Source organism: Schistocerca cancellata, chromosome 2, assembly GCF_023864275.1.
Source record: "Schistocerca cancellata isolate TAMUIC-IGC-003103 chromosome 2, iqSchCanc2.1, whole genome shotgun sequence".
In the NCBI taxonomy this organism is placed as follows: Eukaryota; Metazoa; Arthropoda; class Insecta; order Orthoptera; family Acrididae; genus Schistocerca; species Schistocerca cancellata.
In genome coordinates, this window is record NC_064627.1 from 175,528,814 (window position 1) to 175,540,295 (window position 11,482).

The 11,482-nt window shown below is 44.5% G+C and overlaps 1 non-coding gene across 1 annotated transcript; it reads right to left on the reverse strand.

Annotated features, from left to right (window-relative positions):
• Positions 1-1,257: 1,257 nt before the first annotated feature.
• On the reverse strand, positions 1,258-1,416 carry LOC126163291 (U1 spliceosomal RNA). The gene has a single exon (XR_007535208.1). It is a non-coding gene; the product is annotated as a U1 spliceosomal RNA (small nuclear RNA).
• Positions 1,417-11,482: the final 10,066 nt, after the last annotated feature.

An 11,482-nucleotide genomic window follows, 5' to 3' on the forward strand; every position in this document is an offset into this window, starting at 1 on the left:
GAAATATGACTACGTAAATTCTATAAAGTTTTTTTACAACAGTATTTCGTAATAAACATGTTTAAATTCAGTTTCAATACTTTGGTTTCCAGCAATTTAAATGATTAAATTTTTTTCCTAAATCTGTAATCCCTCTGATACTTCTCGGTTGGCGAGAAGAGGCGATGCAAGGTCGGACATATCTGTGCAGTCGTAGGGAGTAGTTGGAATTTTGTAGCTCATGTGAGCAGGTGGAAATCATGTAGCTGTCGAAGGTGAATGAGTATTATGAATCAGCTGTTTAATTGTCTGAGAATACAGAAGCAAAAATGAATGAACTTTTAGTGATTAAAGTCAACCGTTTAACTGTTGCGATTTTGGAAGTTCCAGTTTTCTTTGCGCTGGAGAAATTTGAGAGAGTAGTCATATCCCGAAGCAGCCAACATATTCTACATACAGTCAAGTAAATATCACATTTATAATTTATCTATATGGGTATGACTTCTTTCGAGTTTAAGCAAAATGACGAAAATCAGCAAAAACTGGCACGTCGTTGGAAGTGTTAATCATTTATCATTTATTGAAAGATCATGTCACGGTCGCCACCTGACGCGCCACTGAGACACGCTACATTCCTGTGAATATTGTTGAAAAGGGTCGACATGGTGGCCTTAATGACCGCGACACAGGGTGAAATTCTCAGCAGAACATCTACAGCTACATCTAAACTTCGCAATGCACCTTACGGTGTGGTGTGTAACAGAGGGTACTTAGTTTACCACTCCGCCACTCACTGTAAGTTACGGAGTGTAGATGTAGATGTACGCAACAACCTGAGTTTTCTTTGGGTTTTGCGACTGCTGCAGTCTGTTGGGATGACATACTACGGCACTATATCGTGGCCGTACTGCTGAAAGATACTAAGACAAAAAAAGGAAAAAAAATAATCCACTTGAACCTGCTTACTGTATTCATACGAAATTTCCTGTCAGATTAAAACTGTGTGCCGGACCGAAACTCGAACTCGGGACCTTGCCTTTCGCGGGCAAGTGCTCTACCATTTTTTTTATTTTTTTATTTGATTTAATATTTTTTATTTATTTATTTATTTTTTTTGTTCGTTGTTGATCGTTGTGTTTGGTCGTTTCGGACGTCATTTGACATCCGCTCAAGTTCGTTGTTGATCCTTTCACTCAGTATTTTTTAATTACAGAGGCCAACCAGCTCTCTGACCTAACGCGCTGAGCTACCGTGCCGGCATAAAGAAATTTTTAGTACACCGGGACAGCGCGAACGCAGTCCCGACTGCTAAAAATTGTGCGCCCGAGTTACATTTGGAGTAAGCGCGGGGGTCAGCTCGACCAAAGTGCAATGGAAGAGCCTCATCCCGGAGGAACCGCCTTCATGATCACGGTATCCCCTACGCTAGGTAATTATGCCATTTGAGCTACCCAAGCACGACTCACGCCCCGTCCTCACAACTTTACTTCTGCCAGTATCTCGTCTCCTAACTTCCAAACTTACAGAAGCTCTCCTGCGAACCTTGCAGAACTAGCACTCCTGAAAGAAAGGAAAGAAGAGATACCGACAGAAGTAAAGCTATGAGGGGGGGGGGGGGGGGGGGGGCTCCGAGTCGTGTTTGGGTGGCTGAGATGGTAAAGCACTTGCACGCGAAAGCCAAGGTCCCGAGTTCGAGTCTCGGTCCATCACACAGTTTTAATCTGCCAGGAAGTTTCATATCAGCGCACACTCCGCTGCAGAGTGAAACTCTCATTCTGTATTCATACGTTCGTCTCCCTCTACAATTTTTATCTTCCCCTCCCATATTTCCCTCTATTACCAAATTTACTATCCTTAACGTTTCAGGATATGTCTTATGAACCTCATTTCTAGTCATGCCATAAAACTCTTTTCTGCCCCAATTCTATTTCTTTTTTCGAATGACATCTTCCTCTTATGAAGCTGAGCCGTTCGGGGAACGGCTCTAGTTATCGATTCCAGAGAAGTATCGCTGCAATTGCTGTTGTGGCTTGGTGCTTGATGTCGGCAGGCAGTCAGCCGATGGGGGGCGAGAACGTCGGAGGCACAACCTCAGTTCGACACGGACAAACAACAGGGCCAGTTAGCAAGTGACAGGCATTCAGCCCTGGCGCACTCTCTCTCTCGCACTGTTGTGTACGGAGGACGGTGCGCTGGTGCAAGCTATACATGTCACCTTCTGTTAGTCTGTATGTGGAAGTGAAGGTTACACGCTAGTGTGATTGTCAGCTGTGGGTACCAGTGGAATTAGTCTACAAAAAGCGGTGTAATGAAGTTTGCTAGTTGGTGGTATTCAACAGTATTACTGTTACTGGTACGGCGTATTGAGTTGTTTGTTACTGCTGTGGGAGCATAGTATCGTGGCTGGAACGTTATACTGTGCCTGACCAGCGTTTGGAAGACCTTGTTCTTCATGCGTTCAGTTTTTTCACGGTGTTGGTTTTTTTTAGTTGTGGCCTGGCTAGGGCGGTATCGCTTGTGGCTCTGGTATGAGGCTGTCTCCAAGCCTAAAACAGTGTATCCTCAAGCTGTACAGTTTAGCGTATTTGTTTTTAGTATAAACTGAGACGTTTTCTGCCTTTTCCAAAAACGTAGATTCTTTCTCAACGCCCGCTGCTTGTGAATTAGTATTAAGCTTAGAGTTTCTGTACTCTTTACTTGTGTTCCTACTGTGTCCTTTTTCAGGTAATGTTGAAAAGGTGAAACATCTTACCAGAGGTTTTGTATCCCGCCTGGATAGGCGGTGCGTGGGTCTGCTCCTGTGAACTGCTTCTGTAATATAGGCCGAGAGTGAAGGAAGCGAGTAAGAGCAGGAGAGATGAAGCACTTCGGTACTGAATGTAACTTTAACACTTTTAAAGGAGCCTAAAACACAAGTAAATATCAAATGCATACATAACTTTGGCTAGGATGAGCACGTAGGTGTGAAGCCGTAGTCCATGTCTAATCCTGTGAAGTTAGGATGACTGTTCTGTATAATCTCAAAATTAACAAATACTCGTTAACTGAACGTAACTAATAAAATGGCTCTTTGCACTATGCGACTTAACTTCTGAGGTCATCAGTCGCCTAGAACGTAGAACTAATTAAACCTAACTAATCTAAGGACATCACACACATCCATGCCCGAGGCAGGATTCGAACCTGCGACCGTAGCGGTCGCTCGGTTCCAGACTGTAGCGCCTAGAACCGCACGGCCACTCCGGCCGGCGAACGTAACTAATACAAAGTCTCAGTAGCAAGCTAGCCCACTCGGTAGTAGAAGCGATATTTCCATTCCGTCTGTTCTTGATGAAGTGGGGTAAAATCAAGACGGCACTCCCTGAGCTCCACATCGTCGGCCAGAGGGCGCTGTGGTCAGCGTAGCTAGTCTTCTCTCGTAGTGCCAACTTATCACAGCGTGCACCTACGTTGTGGCATCGTAACTATCGGCGCCACAAAAAGCGTTATTCATATAAAGTGTTTTTAAATATTCAGCGCGCTATGGGCACCATGATACTGATTTATTAAAGTTATCATATCACTTATTTTTGCGTACTTAGTGCGCTGTTGGCGACAGGATTACATCAAAGATGGTTGAATACATATGTATACGTAAAACTATTCATATATGTTTACAATTTGTGTGGTTGAGAAGTTGGTTTTGAAACTAAGTTGGTAAAAATTGGAATTGATTGGTAGTCATTTGTAAATACACCTTGTGCTCTTAAAGATGAAGACTGATTTGTCTTCACTAATTTTACCTGAAGACATCTGGCATTGAGCTTTGGCACCTTGGCCGATTGCAATTTAGTTCTTGCAGCGAAGTGTAAATTTTTCATTGCTTTGTTTAATAAATTTGATTATTATTTGTCCACGTTTAAAACCAGAATGTTCTACTTATGTCCAGATTGCGTACCGTATCAAAGTCCCTACACTCGGATGCGCATGTGGTACTACCTCCGTAATATTTTATTCAGGACTATACCACCATCTTTAAGCCATGCAATTGAGATGCTTGTCCTCGAGACATAGAGGAAACACATAAATTATCTTTACAGTTTTAGTATTTAAATCCTTTCACGTTGAACTGGAAAATTACAACTGATGTTCAACCAGTATAAGTCAGAGAGTTTTCTTTTTTCTCCATGCACTGCAGATGAGACGAAATAGTTGGATGCCACAGGGGAAATCTCGGTTTGCTCATACAGACGAAGTCCGATACGCAAGTACGGCGCAGCTCTCGGACACAGTATGGAAGGGAACCACCGTCCCGAGAAACCTTACGGTCTTGGCAAACTTCATTTATGAAAACAGACAATGTTCTCCATGAACAGGAGGTAGGTCCCATCTATGTTTCAGAAGACAGAGTGGACAAGGTACGCCAAGCGTTTGTAAAAAGTCGGAAAAAATCATTGTGTACGGTGGCCAGAGCGTTGTAAGTGACACAATAGATCACAAAGTCTTACCTAAGAGTTACACCTTTATGTGTGCAATGTGGAGCTGCTTCAGGCACTAAAAGCTACGGCCAGACCTCAGCGCGAACACTTTGCAGTGGATATACTAACCAAGACTGGGACCGACAGTGAATTTTTGGGAAAGATTTATTTCCCCAAGATTCAGCTTTTCATGTAACCAGCTAAATGAACCCTCATAACGTTAGTACTCGGAGATCCAAGTGCCCTCATGTTGCAAGTGCAAGGGAAATAAGTAGTCCCAAGGTCAATGTGTGGTGCACATTTATACACAAATGCAAAAGAAAAATGTAGTATTTATTCATTCTTGGAGTAATTCCACAGGAAGTCGCAATATTCCACTTCGTTTACACTTCATTCTGGACATGTACTGATACGTAAGAATCATACGCGATGTATAGTTCCGAAGATCGAATCGTTGTTATATACACTACTGGCCATTAAAATTGCTGCACCAAGAAGAAATGCGGATGATAAACGGGTATTCATTGGACAAATATATTACACTAGAACTCACATGTGATTACATTTTCACGCAATCTGGGTGCATAGATCCTAAGAAATCAGTATCCAGAACAACCACATCTGCCCGTAATAACGGCATTGATACGCGTGGGCATTGAGTCAAACAGAACTTGGATGGCGTGTACAGGTATAACTGCCCATGGGGCTTCAACACGGTACCACAGTTCATCAAGAGTAGTGACTGGCGTATTGTGACGAGCCAGTTGCTGGGCCACCATTAACCAGACGTTTTCAGTTGGTGAGAGATCTGGAGAATGTGCTGGCCAGGGCAGCAGTCGAACATTTTCTATATCCACAAAGGCCCGTACAGGACCTGCAACATGCGGTCGTGCATTATCCTGCTGAAATGTAAGGTTTCGCAGGGATCGATGGAAAGGTAGAGCCACGGGTCGTAACACATCTGAAATGTAACTTCCACTGTTCAAAGTGCCGTCAATGCGAACAAGAGGTGATCGAGACGTGTAACCAATGGCACCCCATACCATCACGCCGGGTGATACGCCAGTATGGCGATGACGAATACACGCTTCCAATGTGCGTTCACCGCGATGTCGCCAAACACGGATGCGACCATCATGATGCTGAAAAACAGAACCTGGATTCATCCCAAAAAATGACGTTCTGCCATTCGTGCACCCAGGTTCGTCGTTGAGTACACCATCGAAGGCGCTCCTGTCTGTGATGCAGCGTCAAGGGTAACCGCAGCCATCGTCTCCGAGCTGATAGTCCATGCTGCTGTAAACGTCGTCGAGCTTTTCGTGCAGATAGTTGTTGTCTTGCAAACGTCCCCATTTGTTGACTCAGGGATCGAGACGTGGTTGCACGATCCGTTACAGCCATGGGGATAAGGTGCCTGTCATCTCGACTGCTAGTGATACAAGGCCGTTGGGATCCAGCACGGCGTTCCGCATTACCCTCCTGAACCCACCGGTTCCATATTCTGCTAACAGTCATTGGATCTCGACCAATGCGAGCAGCGATGTCGCGATACGATAAACCGCGGTCGCGATAGGCTACCATCCGACCTCATCCTTACACGAGGCATCACAACAACGTTTCACCAGGCAACGCCGGTCAACTTATGTTTGTGTATGAGAAATCGGTTGGAAACTTTCCTCATGTCAGCACGTTGTAGGTGTCGCCACCGGCACCAACCTTGTGTGAATGCTCTGGAAAGCTAATTATTTACATATCACAGGATCTTCTTCCTGTCGGTCAAATTTCGCGTCTGTAGTACGTCATCTTCTTGGTGTAGCAATTTTAATGGCCAGTAGTGTATATTCACGTGACTCAATTCCATGTGAAGTAAGCACAGCCTTAGGTGACTTGTAAGATGCCAGAATAATATTACGAGAAAATTCTAGATATCGACTGCAGATTTCCGAATTCTGTTCTGACAGCCAGCCATACTTCGATCTGGAAACAGTTCTGTGAGGTGAACGGTGTTCGGAGTCCGTGCTGATTGGTGCTCCAGATGCGCTCCTCCTCGCCGCCAGTGATACACCAGCTTTAATGATACGTTGACCGGCTGAGCAAACACGCCGGCGGCCGGCGCCCACAGACGTATAATCTGCGGCAAACAAGCCAGCGATTAAGGGAAGGTCTCTGTCGGCAGATCCGGTACACGGCAGCCAACTCTCCCGCCCGCTGTGATTAAAGGAGAGTTTCAGACTGAGCTCCTCTATCTGGCGGAAACTCAGAGCAGGGCGTGAGTTACAACATCAAAAACCTCTCTATACTGTGTGGCTAAGAAGTCACTTTACCCCTAGGTAAACACAGTATATTGTACATCGTATATTGAGAGGATCTGTACGTGCAGCGTCGTGCCTTACACGTGTCTGTGTCCTCTCTAACACTTTCCTGGGTATTCAGAAGTTGGTAAAAAAATACGACGTTATCGAGTATCGGACCAGATTTGAGGCTGGATTCAAGACTTTCTTGTAGACAGAACTCAACAAGTCGCTCTAAGGGGGTAGGATGGTAGGACGTCAAACAGGCTGACTTGCAGCAGGAGAGGCACTACAGAGCATTTCAATTTCCACAGTCAATACTTTTACAAATAAATTCATAGAACTTTGTCAGCATGACCAGGAAGGATTCAGGATTCACGCTCATAACAGTTCAAAACCATAGCAAAATTAAAAAAAAATTCGTGTGAAATGTCATTTTTTCACTTACTATTGGCTGCATTTGTTGCTCTAGGTACGCTTTTCTTTATAAGTCAGAGAGACTCTTCGATTATTTTTGCACAGCATAAAAACCATACTTACGGGATACCAATTCGATTCTACACAGAGTACGCGAAAGAATTTGCCCCCCTTCTAACAGCCGTGTACTGCAAGTCTCTAGAGGAACGGAAGGTTCCAAATGATTGGAAACGAGCACACGTAGTCCCAGTCTTCAAGAAGGGTCGTCGAGCAGATGCGCAAAACTATAGACCTATATCTCTGACGTCGATCTGTTGTAGAATTTTAGAACATGTTTTTTGCTCGAGTATCATGTCGTTTTTGGAAACCCAGAATCTACTATGTAGGAATCAACATGGATTCCGGAAACAGCGATCGTGTGAGACCCAACTCGCTTTATTTGTTCATGAGACCCAGAAAATATTAGATACAGGCTCCCAGGTAGATGCTATTTTTCCTGACTTCCGGAAGGCGTTCGATACAGTTCCGCACTGTCGCCTGATAAACAAAGTAAGAGCCTACGGAATATCAGACCAGCTGTGTGGCTGGATTGAAGAGTTTTTAGCAAACAGAATACAGCATGTTGTTATCAATGGAGAGACGTCTACAGACGTTAAAGTAACCTCTGGCGTGCCACAGGGGAGTGTTATGGGACCATTGCTTTTCACAATATATATAAATGACCTAGTAGATAGTGTCGGAAGTTCCATGCGGCTTTTCGCGGATGATGCTGTAGTATACAGAGAAGTTGCAGCATTAGAAAATTGTAGCGAAATGCAGGAATATCTGCAGCGGATAGGCACTTGGTGCAGGGAGTGGCAACTGATCCTTCACATAGACAAATGTAATGTATTGCGAATACAAAGAAAGAAGGATCCTTTATTGTATGATTATATGATAGCGGAACAAACACTGGTAGCAGTTACTTCTGTAAAATATTTGGGAGTATGCGTGCGGAACGATTTGAAGTGGAATGATCATATAAAATCAATTGTTGGTAAGGCGGGTACCAGGTTGAGATTCATTGCGAGAGTCCTTAGAAAATGTTGTCCATCAACAAAGGAGGTGGCTTACAAAACACTCGTTCGACCTATACTTGAGTATTGCTCATCAGTGTGGGATCCGTACCAGATAGGGGTTGACGGAGGTGATAGAGAAGATCCAAAGAAGAGCGGCGCGTTTTGTCACAGGGTTATTTGGTAACCGTGATAGCGTTACGGAGATGTTTAACAAACTCAAGTGGCAGACTCTGCAAGAGAGGCGCTCTGCATCGCGGTGTAGCTTGCTCGCCAGGTTTCGAGAGGGTGCGTTTCTGGATGAGGTATCGAATCTATTGCTTCCCCCTACTTATACCTCCCGAGGAGATCACGAATGTAAAATTAGAGAGATTAGAGCGCGCACGGAGGCTTTCAGGCAGTCGTTCTACCCGCGAACCATACGCGACTGGAACAGGAAAGGGAGGTAATGACAGTGGCACGTAAAGTGCCCTCCGCCACACACCATTGGGTGGCTTGCGGAGTATAAATGTAGATGTAGATGAAACTCAAGAATTTTCCAAATATATTAAAAACTATGGTAAAAATTGAGTAATTAACCATAAAATTTGAGCTTTTTCTAAACATGAAGTTTAAAATGTAACAGCGCATTCATTTTTTCATTAATTAAATATATTCTAGATTTTCATACACCTGTAAGTATGGTTTGTATGCTGTGCAAAGTTCATTGAGGAATCTCTCTATGAAGAATAATGTTGCTATAGCAACAAATGCAGGCAATAGTAAGTGAAAAAATGATGACATTTCACACTCAAGAAAAATTTATTTTGTTATGTTTTTGAACTTGCACTGCTATGAGTGTGAATCCTGACTCCTTGCTGGTCATGTTGACAAAGTTTTATGAATTTATTTGTAAAATTATGGACAGTGGAAATTAAAATGTCGTGTGGTGCCTCTCCTGCTCCAAGTAGACCCTTTTGACGTCCTACCCCCCTTAACGGAACAAAATCGACACATGCAAAAGTAATTTCCGGGGTACCCCAAGAAAGTTTGATAGGATCGTTACTGTTTACAATGTACATAAAGGATCTAGTAGAAAGCGTCGGAAGCACTGCAAGACTGTACGCAGATAATACGGTTGCCTACGAGAAAGTAGCGACGCCAGAAGACAGTATCGATTTGTAGAATGACCTATACAGGAGTGATGAATGGTGCCGGTTGTGGCAGTTGACCCTTAACGTAAAAAAATGTATCTTATTGTTCATACATAGGAAAAGAAATCCACCACTGTACAACTACACTATTGAGGACAGATTGCTGGAAACGGTATCTGCCGTAAAATATCTAGAAGTAACTATGTAGAGCAACAATAAGGGGAATAACCACATAAAATAACTGTAAGAAAAGCATATGCCACACTGAGATTCATAGGAAGACTCTTAAGGAAATACCGGGTGTTCAGAAATTAACTTTACAGTGATATGTTGTGATCTAAGTAATGACTGATGCGATTGTCAATAATTAATACAACATTTTCCATTGTTTAACATATTTGAACCATATTCGACCAGGTATTTGTATTTGTTCGCAGGTCCGGTTTGAAGACCAACGTCTTGTGTGATATCATTCTGACCCAGGTCATCATTCTGACGATTGAACAAAGAGTGTTTCTTGTGCAGCATGTGTTCCGCAATGGAGACAAGTTTACCTCCACAGTAGAAGTTCCCAAGTGTGAAGATGTCTGACCGAAATGCTGCACGGAACCTCTACACCACGTTTCGAAAGACCGGAAACGTTCATAACGAACCAAAATAAGGCAGGCTATGCACATGCACATCCGAAGAGAACGTGGCGGAGGTGAAATAGATGATGCTGCAAAGTCCAAAGAAATCGGTTAGACGGCTAGCTCAGCAGGCTCATGTGCCTGTGGGTTCCGGTCACAAGATTCTCCGGACGTCACTGTCCATGTATCCGCGCAAAATGTCAGCCGTGCATGAACCGATCGCCCGGCGCATCTGAACTTTTGCAACTGGTTTCTGTCCTTCCTGCAGGACAATGCTGAGAGGATTCTTGACACAACGTTTTTCACGGATGAGGCATGGTTTCCCCTCTCCGGTTACGTGAATAGCCAGAATAGTCGCCGGCCGGGGTGGCCGAGCGGTTCTAGGCGCTACACTCTGGAACTGGGCGACTGCTACGGTCGCAGGTTCGAATCCTGCCTCGGGCGTGGATGTGTGTGATGTCCTTGGGTTAGTTAGGTTTAAGTAGTTCTAAGTTCAAGGGCACTGATGACCTCAGAAATTAAGTCCCATAGTGCTCAGAGCCATTTGAACCAGAATAGTCGTGAGTGGACTTCGGAGAATCCGCATGAATTTGAAGTGTCCCCACAGCATGATCAAATGGCTGGTGTTAGGTGCGCCGTGACTCGTAAACGCATCATTAGGCCGATCTTCTTTCAGGACACCATAAACGCAGAACGGTACTGCACATGCATCCTGCAGCCCTTCCTAGGTGAACTGAATGAGGGCGAAATTGAGGATGTCTGGTTCCAACAGCATGAGGACGTCTTCGGTGACCGCATCATCTCTCGAGAACTCTCACCTCCGCGTTCACCCGACTTGGCTCCATCGGATTACTTTTTATGGGGTATGTCGAAGGGAAAGGCCTATGAAGGCAATCCGCACACCATACAAGAACTCCAAACTGCACTAACACGTCACATGAGCATCTCTTCCGATGTTATGTGCAACGTCTTCAAGAACATGCAGAAACGAGTCCAACGGCGTCTTCAAGTTCAAGGGGATCACTTCCAGCATCTCTTATACACTACTGGCCATCAAAATTGCTACACCACGAAGATGACGTGCTACAGACGCGAAATTTAACTGACGGGAAGAAGGCGCCGGTGGACATCATGCTGACATGAGGGAAGTTTCCAACCGATTTCTCATACACAAACTGCAGTTGACCGGCGTTGCCTGGTGAAACGTTGTTGTGATGCCTCGTGGATGGAGGAGAAATGTGTACCATCACGTTTCCGACTTTGATAAAGGTCGGATTGTAGCCTATCGCGATTGCGGTTTATCGTATCGCGACATTGCTGCTCGCGTTGGTCGAGATCCAATGACTGTTAACATAATATGGAATTGGAGGGTTCAGGAGGGTAATACGAACGCCGTGCTGGATCCCAACGGCCTTGTATCACTAGCAGTCGAGATGACAGGCATCTTATCCGCGTGGCTGTAATGGATCGTGCAGCCACGTCTCGATCCCTGAGTCAACAGATGGGGACGTTTGCAAGACA